Source organism: Schistocerca americana, chromosome 1, assembly GCF_021461395.2.
Source record: "Schistocerca americana isolate TAMUIC-IGC-003095 chromosome 1, iqSchAmer2.1, whole genome shotgun sequence".
NCBI lineage: Eukaryota > Metazoa > Arthropoda > Insecta > Orthoptera > Acrididae > Schistocerca > Schistocerca americana.
The window spans coordinates 518278673-518303460 of NC_060119.1; the positions used below are offsets into that span (position 1 = coordinate 518278673).

At 43.7% G+C, this 24788-nt stretch overlaps 1 long non-coding RNA gene and 1 pseudogene across 1 annotated transcript in view; both read right to left on the reverse strand.

Annotated features, from left to right (window-relative positions):
- LOC124624562 overlaps window positions 1-17828 on the reverse strand; it is a 232867-nt gene extending 215039 nt beyond the window's left edge. Inside the window, exon 1 of the long non-coding RNA XR_006980706.1 lies at window positions 17433-17828. This is a non-coding gene — a long non-coding RNA (uncharacterized LOC124624562). The remainder of the gene's footprint in view (window positions 1-17432) is intronic.
- Window positions 6540-6658, reverse strand: LOC124555836 (annotated as a pseudogene).
- Window positions 17829-24788: the final 6960 nt, after the last annotated feature.

Sequence of the window (24788 nt, forward strand, 5' to 3'; positions counted from 1 at the left end):
CGTGGTCGTGCGGTAGGGTTCTCGCTTCCCACGCCCGGGTTCCCGGGTTCGATTCCCGGCGGGGTCAGGGATTTTCTCTGCCTCGTGATGGCTGGGTGTTGTGTGATGTCCTTAGGTTAGTTAGGTTTAAGTAGTTCTAAGTTCTAGGGGACTGATGACCATAGATGTTAAGTCCCATAGTGCTCAGAGCCATTTTTGAACCATAGCCATGCTGGCGCAAACCTGTGAAGCAAGCAGACAGCCATACCATAGGGACACACTCGATCTTTCTACAGCCGACTGAGCGAATTTTAAAGGGGGTCAAATTGTGGCCTTCCAAATGGCGGGATGGTCCTTTCGGAGAATTGCCAACAAGTCGGACGTACTGGTGTCAGTGGTTACGTGGACATAGTCACACCCATAGACGAGGTTGTGGACTTCCTGACAGCACAGACGCCCGCCAGGATCGTCGTATTTTAAGGTTAGCAGTGGCAGGTTGTGCACCTACCACAGCACTGGCTGTGAGCCAAGATGTGTCAACACGAACTGCTGCGAAGCACACCTCTACCCCTCTTCCACTCACGCCACAGCATCGACGTACACGGCTCGACTGGTGTCGTCAGAGGATTACTAGGAAGATGGAATACTTCGCGATGGTCTTCAGGAATGAAAGCAGGTTCTGTCTGCACGCAAGTGATGGTCGTTTGCGCGTACGACGTAGAGCATTCTCTCGTCGAGTGCGTTAGTCCAAGTCACACGGGCCCCACAGCAAGCCTTATGGTCTGGGGTGAGATAAGCTTCAACCCTCTTTCGCCTTTGGTGTTTGTGGAGGGGATGCTAAGCAGCGCTCAGTGCATGCAGAATGTTGTTAGACCCATTCTTTTGCCCGCATCTCGTGGTCGTGCGGTAGCGTTCTCGCTTCCCACGCCCGGGTTCCCGGGTTCGATTCCCGGCGGGGTCCGGGATTTTCTCTGCCTCGTGATGGCTGGGTGTTGTGTGCTGTCCTTAGGTTAGTTAGGTTTAAGTAGTTCTAAGTTCTAGGGGACTGATGACCATAGATGTTAAGTCCCATAGTGCTCAGAGCCATTGAACCCATTCTTTTGCCATTCTTGCAACAGGATGGTGATGTGTCGTTCCAATATGATTTCACACTGCCTGTGAAACTCAACATGCTCTATAAGATGTGCACCAACTTCCCTGGCCAGGACGAATTCCGGACTTGTCTTGAATTGATGGGATGAGAAGTGACTTGTGCGACTCGTCAACCAAAAACTCTTACATAACTACGTGAACAGGTATGACATAAGGTATTCCAGGAACGTATTCGCCATCTGTACGATCGACTAGATGGCAGAGTAAGCGCCTGCATTGCCGCCCGTGGAAGCTACACCGCGTACTAATATGGGTGTTTGAGCAAGTGCTTGTGCTGTTGATCTTTAAATGTAGCCATTTCAAGTGTTCCAAATGCACTTTTGCAACAATAAATCTTGAGTGAATTGGAAACCTGCAAAAGGATGTAAGAACTTTTCTTTTCCAGCAGTGGATTTATCGTTCTGCGTTTGACAACAGGGAAAATGGGTACGAAAATGTTATTTGATATCATTAACCATGGTGACTGGCAGTAGCGCTCCCTGTGTACGAGTAATTTGCATGTCTCTCTTTATTAATTCAGTGATGCAGTAAGACTGTTCTCGGGGCCCCTGCGAAATGCAGAGCATTGGACTTGGAGATACACCAAGAGCAAACGCTTCGGCCAAGCGGGTCGGGTGACCAGTGGACGACTCTGTGGCCTGGGTGGCATAAGATTCTTAGATGTGAGGTTTGCCCGGAACCCACAGGGGCGACAAGCATTGTCCTCTGACACGACTGCTTGTAGCTAATATCCAGCCGGAGGGTAGTACGGAGCCGTGTGCGGGAATCGCGGCGCCTTTCCACCTTGTAAGTAGGCTGTTTAGGTTTTTTATTGGTAACGCCACCTCTGTATGAAAATCACTGGCTGTGCTGTGTGCAGTCTGTGGCTGCTTTGCATTGTTGTAATACTCGCCATTGTAGTGTTAGGCAGTTGGCTGTGAACAGCGCGTAGCGTTGCACAGTTGGAGGTGAGCCGCCAGCAGTGGTGGATGTGGGGAGAGAGATGGCGGAGTTTTGTAATTTGTGATGAACTGCTATATATATTATGACATTTGATGATATTAAGGTAAATACATTGTTTGTTCTCTATTAATATCTTTCATTTTCACTGTCATTTCTCAGTTTACTTTGGAGCCTAGTATTACGTTTTTCACACGCCAGTATTGTCACAGTATTTCACACGACAACACAGAAAAACACAATTTGAAGATCAAAAATAAGAGAACACATTAACATAGCACTGAAAATAATATCTAGTTAATTGCAGCTGCGAAATACTTGGTGCAAATCTACATGCATGCCACAACTGTTTTACTGTACAACAATGAAAGTCTGCAACTACAAAGGAGATTTTCTCTACAATTACGCGCTAGCAATAAACAAAATCTACACTAATTACACAAACTACAAGGAAAAAATCAGAAGATTCCAGTGAGGTATCCTCGGCTAAGGGTCGACATATGAAACGTCCCCTTTGTGAACAATTATACACGACTGTCCTTAAACTGATACACAATATTTTTTTTTTAGCGCAACGCAATCTGACTTTCAAAAATCCCTACAAAAGAATGGCCCTGACTAACATTAACCTATAAGTTTCACAAATCACTTACCTCACAAAAATCTTCGCTACTCAAGCTACTGCAATACAGCGAGCGCCACTACTGCCAGCTAAATAAAAGATTCAAACTACTGAAGGCACTAACTACTGATAAGGATAGTTAGCAAATGAAAGATATTAATAGAGAACAAACAATGTATTTACCTTAATATCATCAAAAGTCATAATATATATAGCAGTTCATCACAAATTACAAAACTCCGCCATCTCTCTCCCCACATCCACCACTGCTGGCGGCTCACCTCCAACTGTGCAACGCTACGCGCTGTTCACAGCCAGCTGCCTAACACTACAATGGCGAGTATTACAACAATGCAAAGCAGCCACAGACTGCACACAGCACAGCCAGTGATTTTCATACAGAGGTGGCGTTACCAATAAAAAACCTAAACAGCCTACTTACAACCTTTTCTGATTTCTTTTGAAATTTTTTTTGGAAATTTCAGTTAAGTTCCTACGGGACCAAACTGCTGAGGTCCTCGGTCCCTCGGCTTACACATTACTTAATGTAACGTAAACTAACTTAGGCTAAGGACAACACACACCCATGCCCGAGGGAGGACTCGAACCGCCGATTGGGGGAGCTGTGCGAACCGTTGCAAGGCGCCCACGACCGCGCGGCTGATTTCTTTTAAAGATAAGCATCTGTCACTTCTAGAAAGTGAAGCCACAGGAAACAAACTCTAGCCTCGCAGCGGTCCTCTCTGAATTTCTCGAAACCAATTGCAAGGCCATGGATTTTTGGCGGGATTCTCTGTTGGAGGCAATCTTCGTGACTGAACCGCAGTGGATCGTAATTTTGCGACTGGCCACTGGCACCTTTTGGCGGCTAGGAATAGGCAGGGCGTAAGCGAGTGCCGTGAGGGAAGAGACCGGGATAGGACACAAGACTGTACGCATCAAATTCAGGTTTTGATGGCGTGGTGTTCTGATCGACGTGGCGTAGCAGCGCGGTAGGGGCTGCCACATCTTGGAGTTCCGCAAACGTGCTGACGACTCCGTCTTCGAGAAGGGGACGGCGTGTCTGCAGCGCTCAGCTCGGCGCAGCACACTCATACTTACAGTGAGCGTAAATCGCAGCACTGGCAGAGTAGTTCAATTTGATTTGATCCTTGTGAAATCTAGAACGATCGCCTGTCTCATCTTTTTTGCACTAGTAATGACTGTATGAGCTTCTGGGTTTCAGTCATCAAGTTCTAGTTACTGTCCCGATCTTGAAGTACAGGATCAAATAGTTGTCATTTATCTTTGAACTTCGGGAGAGAGTAAATTCTTAATAGGGTAAGAAATAATTTAACTGATAGGGGATGACAGTGCTTTCCATTTAATCTTCATGCGAATTTGGCTAATAATAACTGCCACAGGTCAATGTTCTTGTTCGACCAGTTCATTACTTTAAGTTGTAGGCTCCTAATCTGTGTCCTGGAAGACATTAGCAATCAGCTCAAAGTCATAACCAACGCACTACTGCAGTCCGAAAGCGTTATTCTGAGTGAAACCTTTTTTCCGAGTTACCCATTTTAAGAGCTGTGCCTCAGCCTGTCATTTTCGCGTTGTCCATTTAACTTCGCACACAAAAGTTTATAGGTTAGTGCTTAAAGAGGTGTCCTGCCCACAGTTAGTTTTGAAGAGTTAACGGAAATTCTACACCACGGGGTTTTGCAGTATATAGGTACATACACTGCACTAGCCTTTGGAACTATTAGTTCCTTCCTCGTGAAGGAGAGAAGGATAGCTTGGGGAAGGTTAAAAAAGAAGACTGATCACTCTTACTTCTTATTCTGGGTTCTGACTGATTTCCACCGGACTTTCCACCTAGCTGGATGTGAGGAGAATATCAGGATGCGACTCGTGTTGCATTTGTGCTGAATAACGGTAATGACCTCGCGATCCATGTATTGCAGCTGAATGCTGGACATAAACTTGAGAGGAGGTGGGGAGGAAGAGCTGTCTCATGGAATTGTTTAAAGACGGTACATTATTGCACTGTCGTCTTACGAAAAGATACATGCGTAGGAGGAATGTCAGACCAGATTTGCAATTAGGTTGAAGAGTTCCTTGGAAATGGAACACATCACGTCATTCTTAACAAAGGGAAGTCTTGAGACGTAAAAAAAACTTCAACATACGACAAGAAAATATTATCGTTCACTGAAGACCTTACAGTATGCCTACGGAGCGATTTAAAATGGAACGGCCACATAAAATTAATCTTAGTGAAAACAGATGCCTAAGCTCGTACTCATTCAGAGTGATTAAATGTCTGAATTTAATAATCCGGTGCATCTATAAATTGAGCGATCACATAAAGCGTTGTGGCGATGGCAAACGTCAGATTGAGACTCACTGGAACAATATTAAGTAACGTTAAATTTCGAAGGAGTTTCCAGCAAAATACACGACCGAACGGCTCTAGAGTATTTTTCGTCAGTGAGGGACAATTACCATGTTCGATTGACTGGCTCTGAGCACTATGGGACTTAACTTCTGAGGTCATCAGTCCCCTAGAACTTAGAACTACTTAAACCTAACTAACCTAAGGAAATCACACACATCCATGCCCGAGGCAGGATTCGAACCTGCGACCGTAGCGGTCGCGCGGTTCCAGACTGTAGCGCCTAGAACCGCTCGGCCATCACGGCCGGGGTTCGATTGATTGAAAAGCTGGAGAAGATTAAAGAAAAGCTGTGCGATTCCTCAGCCAGCACGAGAGCGGGAGACACTCTGGGGAAAATATTGTGCACCGTACACTTGCGTACCAGTTTCAAGGCTATTGAAAGGCATTATTTTATCCCACATACAACTTAAGTTATGATCATGATGATAAAATGAGTGAAATTCGACAAATATGTGTATTTACCGGAAGTCGTCCTTCCTGCATATCATCTGCGAAGAAAGAGAGGAAGTGGCTCAATGTGTTCAAAGAAATTTTGGGCTTTCAGCCGATCGTCGTTAGCTGCCTCCAATGTTTCACCTGGTCACTTGCCAGTCATCCCCAGTCTCACTTAGGATGACTGACAAAGACTTCCAGCGTTCCGCAGTTCATTACCACGCTATGTGTCTTCCGCTCATGCATTTAAGGTCTTGGTAACAGACTCACCGCATTACCGAGAGGGTATAATAAGAGGAGTTGTTACGACGTCACACACTTGGAACCCATATCCGACATGTTAGTTGCACCAAACGTAACTTCTGCTGGAAGTGTTTCGATCAAAACTGCAAGCTTGCGTCTATTACGGGTGCACTAATCATTCTGATTATAGTTAAAAGTGTAAGGAAATTACATTTCATTCGTAATTGGATTCGTTCAAGCGATATTTTCTTTTATCGACGTGAATTTAGGACGCACTGTTTGCTTTAGCTCTAGTGTTTTATTTATGTCATTTGACTTTAGATTTTGTGTCAGTCCAAGTCGAAAAGCTCTCTTGGTGAACAGTCTGAGAAGAAAAGAGTGGAAACTAACAATTCATAGCAAAATATGTACTCAGCATTTTCGGGAAGAGGACATAGGTCGAACATCAGTTTCATCACTCCGTCTTAAGGAAAATGCTGAATCACGAAGCAGCCTTTTCATTTCACATACTTCTCTTCTTCATTATTCAAACAAACAAACACCTTCCGAACAGACCTTGGTAGCGACCGGCCGCCGTGTCATCCTCAGCCCTTAGGCATCACTAGATGCCGATACAGAGGGGCGTGTGATCAGCATACCGCTCTTGTGGCCGTAGCCAGTTTTCATGATCGGTGCCGCTACTTCGCAATCAAGTAGCTCCTCAGTTGGCCTCAAAAGGGTTGAGTGCATCTCGCTTGCCAAAAGCACTCTGAACACCCGGACGGTGACTCATCCAAGTGCTACCCAAGCCCGACAGCGCTTAACTGCAGTGATCTGACGGGAACCGGAGTTACCACTGCGACAAGGCCGTTGGCTTCGTTATTCAAAAAGTCGAAAAAAAAAAGAAATTTTCGTTAATGAGGAGAAATGCTTCATATTATTGGATAAAAGAACAAGACGCAACCGCAAACAGCAGTCTGGTAATATTTTGGGGGATCTAACATGGCGGCGCCGGCTTAAAAGCAATGTACAGCGTAAGTCTGTAGCGCCATCTCCCTCTATTATTCCGCCATGCACACCACCCACAGGGCAGTGTCGTGGCAGGTGGACTCTGTGGAACTCACCTGTCCTCAGGGTTGCCACCCTTAGCGGCAATCGGCACACTCTGTCGTCTTCTATTACAGCAAATCATGTAAACGATGGGGTTCCACGCATTATTCAACTGGTAGCCGGTAACACGGTTATCTGGTTTTCCGCAATGCACATCACCACGCGTCCTCTAATCATGGAATTCCAAAAGGATGTTGCTGTAGTAAAAATTGTTATCTTATGACAGTCCACTGAAAATCTGATAGAGATAATACGTAAAGTAATTGTCACATCGGGTGACTGCTAAAACGAGTGCAGCATTGAGGTTCGGTGCAGCGCTCCTCTAGAGTGCATTGTACTCATGTGAATCATGGGAAAAGGACTCCGACGTGACTGCTGTTGCACGACGGGAATTAACAGACTTTGAATGCCGAATGGTAGTTGGAACTAGACGCATGGGACATTCCATTTCGGAAAACGTTAGGAAATTCAATATTCCGAGATCCACGGTGTCAAGAGTCTGCTGAGAATACCAAGTTTCAGGCATTACCTCTCATCACGGACAACGCAGTGGTCGACGGGCTTCACTTAACGGCCGAGACCAGCGACGTTAGCGTGGAGTTATTAGTGCTAAACGACAAGCAACGCTGCGTGAAATAACCGTAGAAATCTATACGAGACTTACGAAGAACGTATGCATTAGGAGAGTGCGGCGAAATATGGCGTTAATGGCAGCGGACGACCGAGGCAAGTGCTAATTGCATGACATCGTCTGCAGCGGCCTCTCCTGGGGTCGTGACCATGTCCGTTGGACCCTGGAGGACTGGAAAACCGTGGCCTGGTCAGAACAGGAACGATTTAAATTGATAAAAGCTGATGGTGGGTTCGTGTGAAGCGCAGATTCCACGAAGCCAAGGACCCAAAACGTCAACAAGGCACTGTGCAAGCTGGTCGTGGTTCCGTGATGGTGTAGGCTGTGTTTACGTGGAATGGGCTGGGTTTTCTGGTCCTGCTGAACCGGCCATTGACAGGAATTCGTAACGTTCAGCTTCCTGGAGATCGTCTACAGACATTCATGCACTTCATGTGTCCAAACAATGACGCACCTTGTCACCGGGTCACAGTTGTTTGCGATTGATTTGAAGACCATTCTGAACAATTCGAGCAAGCGATTTGGCCACCCAGCTCGCCCGACATGAATCCCGTCGAACATTTATGGGACACAATCGAGAGGTCGGTGCGTGCCCAATATCCAGCGCTGCAACGCTTTCGCAGTGATGGACGGCTGTAGAGGCAGCATGACTCAATATTTCGGCAGGGACTTCCAGATTCAGTCGATGCCAGATCAGGAGGTCTGACATGATTTCTGTCACCTCACTGTATTACCCGTACGACACTGGCAAGGTATTTTGTAAATTATAGCCTTCCGCAGTAACGAATGGTGCCTCTCTGAGGCCAGAAGGTCTGGAAAGTTAAATGATGAGCGGAAAACCACTTTTAAGTGGAGTTTACGGAGAATTCTTGCTATCTCCAACGAAATATTGCCAACGAAGGGAAGGAAACTGGAGATATTACCGGCGTGCTCTCCTCTCTACTCATTTTCTTATTTTTGGTATTAACTGTTGGCTTCCTATTAAGCTGTTGGGCAGGATGTTCGTCTTCCCCATACACTGTCTTTAAGTGGCCGAGCTCTTTAGGCAAACTATCTGGATATGAGATTGTGTGATCTGTTTGTAAGTGTTTTAAGTACACTCATAGTTTGGGGCAACTTTTGACAACTCGGCGATTGAAAATACAAATCGGTATGAGTGGGCTTACTGAATGCCCCAGACAGCCATCAATCTTCCGACGTCCAGGACAGGCAGAGAACCATCCATCTCTGTTTCCATAGTGAACTGGATCTTCTTATGAGTGGAGGTGAGATGATGTAACACACCCTTTAGAATATCCACACGCCCTAGGGAGCGCTGATGTAGGTGAAGACTATCCTCCATTGGGAGACTCTTAGAGGACATGAGTAAGTAGGAACCAAACATATGAATCTGTAAAGCTTTAATTTGTGAGGCTTTGGAATAACATAAGAGATGGAAAAAATTCAATAAACAGCGGCAAAATTCTTATGAGAAAGGCGTCTGTCCTAGAGAGAATGAAAAATTACTGCTACTGATGCTGACGATAATCCTCACATTGTCAAGCAAGGACACAATCAAGTAAGCCTGCTGAGGTCTGCCGATGTTAATCTGAAATGACATTACTACGAAACCCCACCAACAATGTAAAATTCCAAATCGACAACTCCTGTGGATCGGCATTTGGTCGCCTGCCGCTGTGGCCGAGCGGTTCTAAGCGCTTCAATCCGGAACCGCGCTGCTGCTACGGTCGCTGGTTCCAATCCTGCCCGGGCATGGATGTGTGAGATGTCCTTAGGTTAGTTAGGTTTCAGTAGTTCTAAGTCTATTTTTTTTTTTTTTTTGGTGTGTGGTCGTTCGGTGCCAGGTCTCAATGTTCACGTATCCATTTTTTGTTTAACGTGACCTTCACTTTAGAAATACTACACAAAAATATTTGAGTAATGTTCGTTTATCGTTGTTCAGTACAAAAAAATTGAAATGTACTGAAATACCTCGCTGCAGCATGCTGTGCAAAATCAGTACAGCGTAACTATAGCTGCCACGGCGTCTGCTTGCTATACACGTCCATATCGCGTCAAGACTCCCACCACAACTGCCCACCTTCAGCCGAGACTGCTTCTATTATTCTGGTGGCTTGTTACGTCCTCCCCACCATCAGCTCAGCCTGCTTCTAATATTCTGGTGGCTTGTCCTTCTCACGCCGTCAGACAAGACCTACCTCAGAATTACGACGTATCTTGAATGAGATTTTCACTCTTCAGCGGAGTGTGCGCTGATATAAAACTTCCTGGCACATTACAACTATGTGCAGGACCGAGACTCGAACTCGGCAAAGATCCCGAGTTCGAGTCTCGGTCCGGCACACAGTTTTAATCCGCCAGGAAGTTTCACAACGTATCTTGTAAATAAAATTAAGTGTCACGAAATTTTAGGCTATGATAATGGCCAGTTCCACTATGTGATCAAAAGTTTTTCATATTAGATGCATTGTGCTGCCACCTACTGCCAGGTACTCCATATCAGTGAACTCAGTAGTCATTAGACATTATGAGAGAGCAGAATTGGGGGCTCCGCGGAACTCACGGACGTCGAACGTGGTCAGGTGATTGGGTGTCACTTCTGTCATACGTCTGTACGCGAGATTTCCACACTCCTAAACATTCCTGGGTCCACTATTTCCGGTATGATAGTGAAGTGGAAACGTCAAAGGACACGTACAGCACAAAAGCGTACAGACTGACCTCATCTGTTGACTGACAGAGACTGCCAACAGTTGGAGAGGGTCGTAATGTGTAATAGGTAGACATCTATCCAGACCATCACACAGAAATTCCAAACTGGATCAGAATCTACTGCAAGTACTATGACTGTTAGGCGGAAGGTGAGAAAACTTGAATTTCATGGTCGACCAGCTGCTCATAAGCGACACATCACACCGGTAAATTCCAAACGACGTCTTGCTCGGTGTAAGGAGCCTAAACATTGGACGATTAAACAGTAGAAAAACGTTGTGAGGAACGACGAATCACGGTACACAATGAGGCGATCCGATGGCAGGGTCTGGATATGGCGAATGCCGGTAAACGTCATCTACCAGCGTATGTAGTGCCAACAGTAAAATTCGGAGGTGGTGGTGTTATGGTGGTGGTATTTTTCTTAGTGGAGGTCTTAGAGGAGGCTTGCACCCCATGTTATCTTGCGTGGCACTATCACAGCACAGGTCTACAATGATGTTTTAAGCATCTTCTTGCTTCCCACTGTCGAAGAGCAATTCGGGGATGGCGATTGCATCTTTCAACACGATCGAGCACCTGTTCACGATGCACGGCCTGTGGTGGAGTGTTTACACGACAATGACATCCCTGTAATGGACTGGCCCGCACAGAGTCCTGACCTGAATACTACAGAACATCTTTGGGATGTTTTGGAACGCCGACCTCGATACCTCTCCTCAGTGCAGCACTCCGTGAACAACGGGGTGCCATTCCCGAGAAACCTTCGAGCACCTGATTGAACGTATACCTGCGAGAGTGGAAGCTGTCATCAAGACTAAGGGTGAGCTAAAACCATATTGAATTCCAGCATTACCGATGGAGAGCGCCACAAACTTTAAGTCATTTTCAGCCAGGTGTCTGGATACTTTTGATCACTTTACTTCATCACGATTACTTTATGTGTATTGATAATTCAGTGTATCTGGTTGACATTTGGAGTCACTTACAAACTGACGTACGCAAATTGTGCTTATAGTAAAGTGATGGAATTGGGTTGAAAGGGGGTGGAAGAACTAAAAACAAACAAAAACATGTCACTATAAAACACTAAAATAAATATTACACTGATTGTTATTGTATGTATATCAGACGATCCCGTTCGATCAGAGGATTACGAAACTGAAAGCCGATTTCATCTAGGCGGATTGTTATGAGAGTTATCGATGTACCTCTATCAATGTTTTAATTAATAGTAATTAAAATAGTCTTTTGAGTAAAACTGATTATTATAATCGCTATCTTTCGTCATAATTCTTCTATTGAAATATATGAGTTGCTTCAAGAAACTTTTCTAGAAAAAGGGTGTTAAAATTAAGATCAGTGTTCTCGTATTACGGTTCGCGGGCTTAGTTCATGGAAGTCATCCTCCACAAAACGCATTATGCCAAATTAGAGGTGGTTCTGAACTCTAATGCTCGCTAGTAAAGCTGCGGACAATTTATACAAAAGAACCCAAATAAGCATACTTGAATTACATGAAGAACGATGATAAATTAAACATAACTTAAAAGATCGACGCGGAAGGGGAAGACAATTTCAAGCAATTTTATTTAGGGGCCGAAAGTATCTGTTGTATTACAGCAGAAACAGCTTCTTTTACGAAACATTTTTGGTTGTACTTTACGAAGGAGTTTTCGCCTGAAGCATTCGCCTAGAAATTGGGTGGTCAAAATCGATATCTGATTTTTAAAAATACAGATTATTTCAACAGAATTATATCACAATACACTGGCCGAATATAATGCCATTATTCCTCAACGCCTACCTCTACCACATGCAAGAAATATTTCGCTGTAAATATTTATTGCATGAAACATCTGAAGCTACATTTTTACTAAACAAATATCCGTGAAATGTACTTAAAAGAAAGCTAACTAAATGTATTTAGAAACATGAATACAGTGTTAGTCAAGTCAACGAATTTAGAAAAGAGTCTTGAAAGTAAAACCCTACAACGAGGCATTAAAGTTATGCTCGAAGAACGTGTAGAGCAGTTAGATTTCCTCGCAGCAAACTGGATTTGTAACGTTGTAAAAGGCAAGACAAGCCGCTCCAGCGGTGTCAAGTACCGACTGCTATGCAGAAAATACCCACGTTGCTTTATAATCGGCGAACCTGGCGACCGCGTACAGATTCCTCGGGAACAGGCAGCACTCATAACATCGTAAATGGAGAGACTAGCTCCTCTAACGGTCCCGGACACTGTTATGAAGCAAATCCTCATTCTGCATGCCAAGACGTATACAGTTTCTTTGTATGGATTTAATGATTTTGCACGTAAGAGGATTACACTTTATAACACTCAAACACTGCTCCGTTCAAAGGCTTGCCCTCCATGTTACGACTGTTGCTGATAATTTTTTTTTTTTTACCTCATTCGTTCGCTACTCATGAGAGTTGGTTGGACTTTTTCCGTAGCACAGAAAAATGGGACTAGTATACATCTTTATTTGCATTTTACATGCGAGAACTTAACAATGTTCATACAAGTACGAAGTAGATAAAAGAGTAAATTTTGATATTATGACGGAGAACTAAGAAAAATGGTCTCCATTCTTCCTTTATCCCTAAAAGAGTATTTCAGTCACAGTGATAAGACAGGTACCAAATAGTTTATCTGCAGAAAAAGTACCACTCCATCGGGAAACAGAAAGAAAAGGAATTTAATTCTTTACGATGGATAGCTTTGTAATTTTGATTGAAGCTGTGGAAAAGTGTTTGAGTGAATGTTAGACCATAAATGAAGGCGTATGGTATTTATCTAGTATTAGTCTTGAAGGTTTTGCTTGTTCTTGCTGTAAGGGAACATAAGCACTCAACGAGCTTTTCCAACGTAACATTAGCGCAGCATTGTTGGATTTTACCTCCAACTGTTTTTCAAATGGTTCAAATGGCTCTGAGCACTATAGGACTTAACATCTGAGATCATCAGTCCCCTAGATTTATAACTACTTAAACCTAACTAACATCATGCCCGAGGCAGGATTCGAACCTGCGACCGTAGCAGCAGCGCGGTTCCGGACTGAAGCGCCTAGAACCGCTCGGCTACAATGGGCGGACTGTAGGATTTTACCTCCAACTATTTTTTTATAATTTTACGAAGACAAATGTGTCGGTCATTCCCAGATCTCTCTTAATCTAGAGAAACCTTTCACCCCTACCCACAAATTCGCCCCAAGGTAGTCTCTTTCATACTCAGGTCATTCCCGTGTGAAAGAACGGTCGTTCAAGACATGCACATTGCAGGCCGGTATCGCTGACGTCAATATATTGTAGAATTATAGAACATGTTTCATGCTTACGTCACCGGCCTTGCCAGTGCGATAACATCGGTTCCCCTCAGCGCCGTTGGGCTTGGCTAGCACTTAGATGGGTCACCTTCTGGGTCTGCCCAACGTTATTGGCAGGCGAGGTGCGCTCACCTCTTGTGAGACCGACAAAGGAGCTACGTCATTGAGAATTAGCGGCTCCGGTCTCGCAAACTGACATACTGCTGGGAGAGCGGTGTGCTGACTACGTGCATCTCCATATCCGCATTCAGTGACGCCTGTCGGCAGGGGATGACACGGCGGTCGGTCGGTTGGGTTGGGTCCCCCGAGGCCTGGTCGGAGGAGTTTCTGTGCTTATACATTATGACGTTTATAGAGAACGAAATCATCCTGTATAAGAACCAAAATAGATTTCGTAAACACAGATCTTGTGAAACACGCATTAATCTGGTCGTCCATGAAGCTTGGAGAGCAGTAGGCAGAGGCGTCCAGGTTGAAACTGTGTCCCTTGACTTCCTGAAAGCACACTGTCGTTTAGCGAACTAGTATCGGACCAGATTTGCGATTAAATGTAGAACTTCCTAGGAGACAGAACTCAATATTATTCTTAACAGGACGAAATCGATAAGAGTATAGGTAATTTCAGGAGATCCCCAAGGGAGTCTCATAGGACCATTATTGTTTACAGAGTGCAACAGGTACAAGTGAAAATTTTTTTTATTGGCGACTGAACAACGTTACATCAGTATTTACTTCATTTACAGACTAATAAATATATCTATTAACAGTGGTATGTTATTGCGTTGGCTAGTACCTTGAAGTACAGGGCAAGAGCAAACCGTTAAAGCTTATTTCTCCCTGGGCATCACGTCAGGTGTTGAAGTGTGGATGCATGGACGCAAAACGGTTGGGCTACACTCCAGGTGAAGTCCAGTTAGTGGTGCTGTTTCAAGCATGCAGAAAACATCAAGCAGTATACTATGTGATGTACTTGCGAGAAGACTCTTTGTCGCCGTGAAAAACAGCCGACACACTGATGTCTCTACATACTCGTATTAATGTACCACACATAAAAATATCAGCACTTATACCCGTTACATACTGCATGTAGGTGGTGTAATGGATAACGTTTGCAGATGATCTCTACCGGTACATCGTAACTTCAGAAGATTCAGAAGATTGTAGCACACGCAGGAAGAAATTTGGAGCATTGATAATTGGCGCAGGAATTAGCGGTTGGCCCTCAACGTAGATAAATGTAACATACTGCACGTAGCTAGGCGAAAAGATCCATTAGCATTGGATTACGCCATTGATAACAATCACTGGAAACAGTAACATCTGTAAAATGTATCGGAGTAATAGTCTGGAAAGAGGTAAAGTGGAATGACCACATAAAACAAATTGTAGGTAAAGCAGACACCAGCCTGAGATTCAGTGAAACAATCTAAAGGAAATGTAATTTATAACCACATAAAACAAATTGTAGGTGATGCAGACACCAGCCTGAGATTCAGTGAAAGAATCTAAAGAAAATGTAATTTATCCGCGAAAGAGGTGACTTGCAAAACACTCGTCCGACCGATTCTAAGTATGTTTTGTCAGTTAGTGACCCTTACAAAGTAAGATTGACAGGAGAGAGAGAGAGAGAGAGAGAGAGAGAGAGAGAGAGAGAATCCAACTGTTAAGTGGCACATTTTCTCACAGGATCGTTTAGAAGCGCGAGAGAGCTACAGAGGCGTTCAGAAGCTCTAGTGTCGGTCACTACAAAAAAGGCGTTGTGTGTCACGGAAACGGTTACTGTTGAAAGTAAAGACTGTACATTCGAAGGAGAGTCGTGCAACATATTACGAAGGCGTGTTGAAAAGTAATGCCTCCGAATCTTTCATATGAAAGTTCTTAGAGTATTTTAAATAAAACAAACATATTAACATTCTACAGCTTTATTCTTCATGTCAACGCTTTTATTTCTCACCGTAATCACCCAACAGACGAATTCATTTCTCGTAATAAGAGGCCAGTTTCTTGCCGCTGTCACTGTAAAACGTCTGACTTTGATGACGGAGCCATAACCTCACTTCTGTTTCCACCGCTTTATCACTACCAAAACGAAGTCCTCACAATATTTATAAATAACCTAGTAGATAGTGTCGGAAGTTCCATGCGGCTTTTCACGGATGATGCTGTAGTATACAGAGAAGTTGCAGCATTAGAAATTGCAGTGAAATGCAGGAAGATCTGCAGCGGATAGGCACTTGGTGCAGGGAGTGGAAACTGACCCTTAACGTAGACAAATGCAATGTATTGCGAATACATAGAAAGAAGGATCATTTATTGTATGATTATATGATAGCGGTACAAACACTTGTAGCAGCTATTTCTGTAAAATATCTGGGATTATGCGTACGGAACCATGTGAAATGGAATGATCATATAAAATTAATTGTTGGTAAGACGGGTGCCAGGTTGAGATTCATTGGCAGAGTCCTTAGAAACTGTTGTCCATCAACAAAGGAGGTGGCTTACAAAACACTAGTTCGACCTATACTTGAGTATTGCTCATCAGTGTGGGATCCGTACCAGGTCGGGTTGACAGAGGAGATAGAGAAGATCCAAAGAAGAGCGGCTCATTTCGTCACAGGGTTATTTGGTAAGTGTGATAGCGTTACGGAGATGTTTAGCAAATTCAGGTGGCAGACTCTGCAAGAGAGGCGCTCTGCATCGCTGTGTAGCTTGCTGTCCAGGTTTCGAGAGGGTGCGTTTCTGGATGAGGTATTGAGTATATTGCTTTCCCCTACTTATACCTCCCGAGGAGATCACGAATGTAGAATTAGAGAGATTCGAGCGCGCACGAAGGCTTTCCGGCAGTCGTTCTTCCCGCGAACCATACGCGACTGGAACAGGAAAGGGAGGTAATGACAGTGGCACGTAAAGTGCCCTCCGCCACACACCGTTGGCAAATGTAGATGTAGGTGTAGAAGGTTTTGTTCAAGTTTTGGAAACATATGAAAATCGTACACGACCAAGTCGGGAGTATATGGAGGATGATAGATGACAGTGAACTCAAGGCGCCAGATTGCTGCACATGTCGCAGCTAACTTGTGTGTTCTGAAGGAGAATATGCTCCATGTGTGGACGAACTCTTCGATTACAGCACGTTGTTTCCCACGCGCAGACATAGTTACGTTACACACCAAACGTTACGCCCTGCAATTCTGAGATCTCTGCGGAAGAGACCTGGAAATACGTAGATATAAAGAATAAAGCTGTAGAATGTTCATAAAGTTTGTTTAATTTAAATAGCTTTAGGATGGTTCAAATGGCTCTGAGCACTATGGGAGTTAACATCTTAGGTCATCAGTCCCCTAGAACTTCGAATTACTTAAACCTAACTAACCTAAGGACACCACACACATCCATGCCCGAGGCAAGATTCGAACCTGCGACCATAGCAGTAGCGCGGTTCTGGACTGAAGCGCCTAGAATCGCTAGTCCACCGCGGCAGGCTAGCTTTAGGAGTTTTCACATAAGAAATTCGCAGGCGTTACTTTTCAGCACACATGTGTCTCGCGAAGTGACCACAACAAGAAAGTCAAGAGTAATTAGAGCTCTCATACGGCTCGGTCGATAATCGTTCTTGTCAGGCAGCATTCGGGACTGGAACAGTGAAGGGGAAAAATGATAGTTGTGTGAAAGTTACTCTCCGACACACATACACACACACACACACACACACACACACACACACACAGTAAGGTGGCTTGCGGAGTGTAAATTTTTATGTAGATGTCGATGTAGATGTGGGTCTAAAATTATTCACTTTCACAACTGAAGCTCTCCGACAAGTTACTAAGTGGAAAAAAATGAAATATGTTCTTTTCCTACCTCAGAGGTGTTGCTGGCGACCAGTGGCTGCCCTGACGCCAGCAGATGAGCAAGATTAGCCTGTTCTTGGCGGCGACCAGTCAACAGAACACTACCTGGATAATGTCAGTCCATCCGTCAGAGCAGAGAGCTCCATTTAGGACGTGATTTGTCGTGACCGGAAACAACCGCGCGCAAGGAAATAAAAAGTATCACTGGGATGTAAGGTCTGCACAGGTTGTCATCGTCACAGGCGGGTCACTCTGCGCATCGCGCCGACTGTCGAGATTCACGCACAGTACCCGTAGACCAGCGACGGCGCTAGCAGCGCTGAGGCGTGTGCTGAAACGCTTCGTCGGCCCACTACGCTTCGCTTCGGCTGGGCGGCGGCGGCGTCACCTGTTGTCGGTCCGTAGCGCACGGCGCCCGCGCGACTGACTGGCCAGGCGGCCTGGCGAGCGCGGCCGAAGCATTCCTCTTCCTCCTCCTCCAGCTCCAGCTCCAGCGCGAATAGGGCGCGCCAGGGGCCGCGGCGCCTCGGGAGCGCGAGCGACTCTCGCCCTTACTCGCGAGGGGCGAGCTCATCTTTACAGCCTCTAATTACCGGCTGCGGGCTGCGCGTGGGGGTGGGCCGGCCGGGTTTGGCGTATTATCTGACCCCGCGCGCTGACCCCTTCTGCTCCTCCCCCCCTCCCCCCCTCGCGACTCCCTCACCCGCGCGTCTCCCGTGCCACAGCTTACCGCCGACCAGCTGAGTTCCCGATCCTTAAAGGCGCCAGCCTCCTACCGAAAAAATATCCTGCGAGAATTTCTCACTCACCGTCTACATTACTAAACGGCTAACCTGGTTCACGGTGCACGGTCCTAGTTGCTAGTTGTATAATTAATTACCTTTGATTTTCAGTATTTCACATAATTACTGAACGATTTTAAAAATTTAATACGGTCTAAGGCGCTGCAGTCATGCTAATGCTGGCTCTAAATCTGGTTGTCTAGGGGTAAAAAGATGAGGTCCCGTGTTTTTGATGAGCTTTTCATGATAAATAATGAGCGAAACCAACAAATATTTAAACTTCAAATATTTATTACTCTGGTGGCCATCTTAATTCCACTATCCACCAAAGACAATGACACAACACAAAGTAGCACTTCTTTTACATGTTCTTTACAATGTTTATCCACCTCGAACAATAACACACACACACTTTACCAAAATGACATTCAGATTCCGACTCCGACCCTTCTTGCTGCTTGTATTTATAACCTTGTCAAAGAACTACTAAAAAGAGATATAGTTTATAAGTCACATGTACATCTGTTATCGTAATTTGTGCAGAAAAGTTATTAATTTATATCGAGTGACATAATTTAACAGTTTGTTAAAATGACAGACAGATTTTTGACTTGACAAAATCTGGTCCCGGGGGAAGTTCGAGTCCTCCCTCGGGCATGGGTGTGTGTGTTTGCCCTTAGGATAATTTAGGTTAAGTAGTGTGTAAACTTAGGGACTGATGACCTTCGCAGTTAAGTCCCATAAGATTTCACGTACATTTGAACACTTGAAAAATTTAATATGCTGTCATAATCTACTCATTAACAACTATAATCTTACGTTAAATGCTTAAAACAGTAAGAAAGGTATTTCAGCTAGAAACTGTGCATTTGTGATTTAAATAATTGAAAACTTCACCAGTTATTAATTATTTTCTTGCTTAGCACAACAGCTTTCGAGTATTTATTCTCATCTTCAAGTGCATTTGTTTACATAAATATCTTTTGTGACGCTTGCATGTGCAATTTTCTACCTCACTGTGAAAGAAAATGAGTACACTGATAAAGCTCTCAAACTTTTCCCAAAAAAAAAAACGACATAGTACAACTGAACAAAGATCGAACAAAACAATCCCATAACAAAGTCAGAGGACAACTAAAGAAAACAAATTTCTTGCTGAAGAATATGAAAAGAAATACATCACCTGTATGAGCCCTAAGGGTCCTATATCAAGATTCCAAAATAATATACAAAAGGAAGGATGTCTAATGAGAACTGTAGTTAACTGTATGAACAGCGCTGCATACACATTATCTCACAAATTCAATCAGTTCCTAAAAAAGAATTTTGCATATGAAACAACATAAATTGAAGAAAAAACAGTACCACACTCTTCACTGAAATAAAAGAAATAAAAATTACAGATGATGGCCGTTTTATGTCGTTAGATATCACAAATCTATATTCCAGTATCCCTGTTAAAGAAGCCATTGCAGTAATAAAGAATAACTTACTAAGGCACAGAAAGTGTTCACAAGATAAAACTAGTGAATTTATTGGGTTACTATAAATAATCCTCAACTGTAATAACTTTACATTCAGTGACAATGCTTATCAGCAAACAGATGGGCTAGCCATGGGCTCATACATACGTGGCACAATAGAAGACATTTTCGTAAATTGCTTAGAACAGAAAATATTCAGCAACCAGAAACCCTGCTTGAAAAACATACTATACTACAAAAGATATGTGGATGATGCCTTAATTTTACTGAAACGTGACACCAAGGACTCCAATAACAACACAAATTTGTTTCATAACGTCCACAAGAAAATAAATTTCACAGTCGAATACCAAAAAAATAACAGTATCAGTTTTCTAGATTCGTGCATAGACAATCAAATCAACAAGCACAATTTCAAGGTCTACAGAAAAAAGACAATTTCCAGCAACACAGTTTCTTCCACGTCACACAAGGAAGTTGCATACGAAACGATGGTACATTAAGAAAATTTGAGTGGCTTGTGATTCCCCAGCTCAATGATAGCAAAAAAAAAAAAAAAAAAAGCGAAAGAAATCCCTGGCTCTTTAATCAAATATATGGTCAGCATGCATCATGTAGGTAAAACTTCTCAAAAAATTGTAATCCTACTTAGGTTACAAAGAGAGAAAGTAGCTCTCGCCACAAACAACAACAGAAATTAATCGATACCTTAAACAATAAAATAATATGAATTTTCTGACTGAGGAGTATACAGGATCACATTAAAACTGGCTCAGGAAACTTTCAGATTAGACACACTGAACACATCATTTGTTACACGCATAACCATTTTATAAAATCAACTATAGAAACACACATAAAAAACGCTGGACACCCATTCAAAAGCACAGAAGAGGATCTTAAGTTACTCCACTATTTCCGGAATCCCATTCAATCGATGTATTGGAGGAGCCTGAAATTTTTATACACTACAAAAAGCAAGGAGAAAAAATTCTGGACAGAGTAGACAGCGAATTTTTTCGATAGTGAATCAGTTAATTTTTCCAAATGTTTCTCCTGCAGATGATGACTGAAGTAACAGAAATACGTGCATTTCCGCATAGAGTGTGTGTGTGTGTGAGAGAGAGAGAGAGAGAGAGAGAGAGAGAGAGGGTGAGAGAGAGAGAGAAATGTAATCGATAATTCAATAGTCAGTAATGGTAAAATAACTTTTATAACTGACGGTTTTGCGTATATAACGCGATCCAACTCTTTATGAAACTGTATTTGTAATACGTCTGTAGCACGTTTTGATTACAAAAACAAGCAGTGTAAGTGATGATTTGTCTGTGTGTGATATTCCGTGTAACGCAGGCGCCACTATACTTGTAAGTAGGCAAACAAAAATACCATAACATATCATTAGCAAATAAAAAATTACAAGATTCATTTTATCCGTTTTCCGGTTGCAGTAAAAACTCAAAAAGACAACTATAATTCAAGAGAGGCGGAAAATCAGACATGACAACTCCACAAAGATATTTATGTAAACAAATGGACTAGAGAATAAACTCTCGAAACGCGTTGTTATGCGTGAAGAAATAAGTAACTGCAGCAGTTTTTCACTATTTAAATCATGAATGACACAGTTGCAGGATTTCTAAAAATATCGATTGAGAGGAACGAAATTAAAATGTGTCTGTTTGAAGCAGCGTTAACTCATGGTGTGCAGTGTTTGTGAATGAGAACACTTCAAACACAATTTCAAATCTTCCCTAAGCTTTTTCTCGCTTACACGATTAACATCAAGTACAGGGTGGTGTTAATTGAAGTTCCAGTTTCAAAATCCCGCAAAAAAAAAGGAAGACTGCTCGGAACGACGTCAAATTCAACGGAATGTTATAGAAGAAGAGGGAAACGTTATGCCATCAAAAAAGTAAATGATAATTTTACCACTAGATGGCTTTGTAAGCGACGAATATGCAAAACGAAAGACACAGAGTACACGCCTGTTTCTCAGTTTGCATCTGGGTCGTTCGGTATTGCTAAATGCATGATAGCGCGTTGCTTGTAAAGCTCTTTTACAAGAACGGTGACTCTTTTGCAATCATGCCGTGCGTTGGGAACTGCCGGAACTTTGGACACGCCTGTGAGCACAGTGCATAAAATACTACTAGTCGTCCTACATTGCTACCCGTGTGAAATTATCCATGTACAGGAGTTGCTTAACGCTGACCCAGCAGTAACACAAACATTTGCTCCAGAATTTCATTCTCACATGGAAGGGGCAATGAATGACCACGGAACATTCTGTGGACAGACGTGGCCCATTTTCATCTCTGAGGATATGGCAATACGCGGAATATGGGCAACGGAAAACCCATCGCACATCTGCAAAGGTAAGTGGGGTTGCCGGTTGACGGCATCCTTTATCGTAGGGCTATATTCGTTGAGATGGGTCCTGCTGTTCCTGTTGCTTGTACCGCCACTGGTATAGGCTGTGAGAGTTGTTCGCGCACCAACGTCATTCCAGCTCTTCAGCACCTTGGATGTGTGGGTAGGATCATTTTTATGCAAGAAGCTTCTCCTCCGCGCATTACACAGTGAAGCGGATGCTGCAGAGACATTTCGGAAATGCTAGAATTATCGGCCGTCATATCCCTACAGCATGTCCGCCTAGATCATCTGATCTTAATCTGTGTGACTTCTGGCTGTGGAGTTATCTGAAAGATATTGTGTTCAGTGCTACAATTATGAACGTAGCTGAATTGAAGGGATGCACTGCGCCTCGCATTTTGAACGTGAGTCCTGAGAAACTCCGATCTGTTATGGAACATACTGTTTCTCAGTTTAAACTTGTGACAGAAAACGGTGGACTGGCTGTTGTACTGGGCCAGCCTTACGACAGTGAAAAACCTATTCCATTGTTTCTTTTTATGCGGATTTTGGCCTCAGAGTAATAAAAAACCGATTTTTCCCATCTGATGAGGTACGATCTCGCCGTGCCAAATTGTTGAATGCCAAACTTTTGCGATCATGTAAACTGGACAGTTCGACCGATTTAATGTGCAACCCTCACGATAGCCGCCGTATCGCGATTCATCTGTTTTTTGCAGCCGAATCCACTTACGTTACGATGCTTACTGCGCCATCTAGAGGGAAAGTAATGGATAAAATTTTTATTTTCATAACATTTCCCCTTCATCGATAATTTTCCGTCAAAGTTTACATCATTCTGAGCAACGGTTCTGTCTTTACAGCTTATTGAAACTGGAACTTTAGATATAATCATCCTAGATTTCAGACATATGAGAATGCAGCTGTTTTAAACACAGGAGTTCCATTCTTTAAAGAATGAGTTGGGAGGGGTGTATTGGTTTACGTCTAACATCTTCCAGTGCTTTATTGCGGCATTCAGATATTTTCACTTTTTTAAATAGAAGTCTATGTTTTTTACTCGGTAAGAAAAAATTGACTTATACTCTTCCGTACCAGCACACAGGTAATGTAAGGTGTCCACTCGCTGGAATTGACAGTAAACAAATAAAAACACAAGACAATGCACACCAGTCCTTCAGACTACCGTCTTCAGTTGAAGCTTTGTGTGAGCAGAATGTGCACCAACGAAGAAACGGTATAAATGCAACTCTTCTGTGGAGAATGTAAGTTAGCAGTACAGTATTTGCAATTTTATTTGTTTATAATCAATTGGTCTAAGACTTATTTCGTCCGCCCCGGTAGCTGAGTGGCATGCCGGCACGGTAGCTCAGCGTGTTCGGTCAGAGGGTTAGCTGCCCTCAGTAATAAAAAAAAACTGAGTTAATCGATCAACAACGAACTTAAACGAATGTCTTACGACGTCCGCTCCGAGCAGATGCAACGAACAAAAGCGAACAAAATGAGATTTAATAATAATAAAAAAAAGTGGTCAGCGCGACCAATCCTAAGGACCCGGGTTCGATTCCCGGCTGGGTCAGAGATTTTCTCCGCTCAGGGACTGAGTGTTGTGTTGTCCTAACCATCATCATTTCATCCCCATCGACGCGCAAGTCGCCGAAGTGGCGTCAAATCGAAAGACTTGCACCCGGCGAACGGTCTACCCGACAGGGCGCCCTAGTCACACGACGTTTACATTTACAAGACTTATTTCAGTATGAAGCATATAATGTCATCAAAAATCTCACTTGAGAAAAAACTTAAAGCCTATTACGCAGTGTTACTACCGCTATCGTTATATGGGACAAAAACGTTAAGCACCACAAATGAAGATGAATAGAACCTGCTGACCTTTGAACGCAAAATCATGAGAAAGAGCTTTGGACCAATCATCGAAGAGAACACATTGAGACGCAGAAAGGACCAGGAACTACACGACCTGATGAAACAACCGAATAACGTGCAGAAAATGAAAGCACGGAGAATAAACCTGGTAGGGAACATTGCCAGGAGGCCAAGTGGAAGACCAAGGAAGCGATGGGAGGATGAACTACAGAGGGACGTTCAGCAATTGCGTGTCCATGAGAACTGGATCCAAAATGCACAAGATCGCCATATGTGGAGGAACAGTTTCAGGTAGGCGCATGACTTCAGGGTCCATGATTTCCGATATGTAATAATGCGGAGTGTGTTATCGTGAAATATTCCCGTTTGAGCTCCAATAGTTACGAAAAGTTCCGACAGGTGGTGGTGCTGTACAAAGTATTCAAAATGGCGTCTGTAACGGAGGTGAGTTCCAAGCGGAGAGCAGTCATTGAGTTTCTTTTGGCGAAAAACCAGAGCACTGCAGATATTCATAGGGTTTTGCAGCGTGTGTACGGAGACACAACAGTGAACAAAAGCATGGCCAGACGTTTGTCATCATCATTGCAAGAAGGTCGCGCAAAGTTGTCCAATCTCCCGCGTGCCGGCCGGCCACACACAGCTACGACTCCTGCAGTGTTACAATGTGCGTACACTCTCGTTCGGGGTGATCGACGAGTGAAAATCAAACGCATCGCTGCCAACTGGACATCTCTGTTGGTACTCCTGTCGCACGTGTCCACCAGTTAGGGTACTCAACGATGTGTGCCCTTGTGTTCCTCGCCGCCTAACAAAAGACCGCAAAAAGCAGCGAAGGACCAT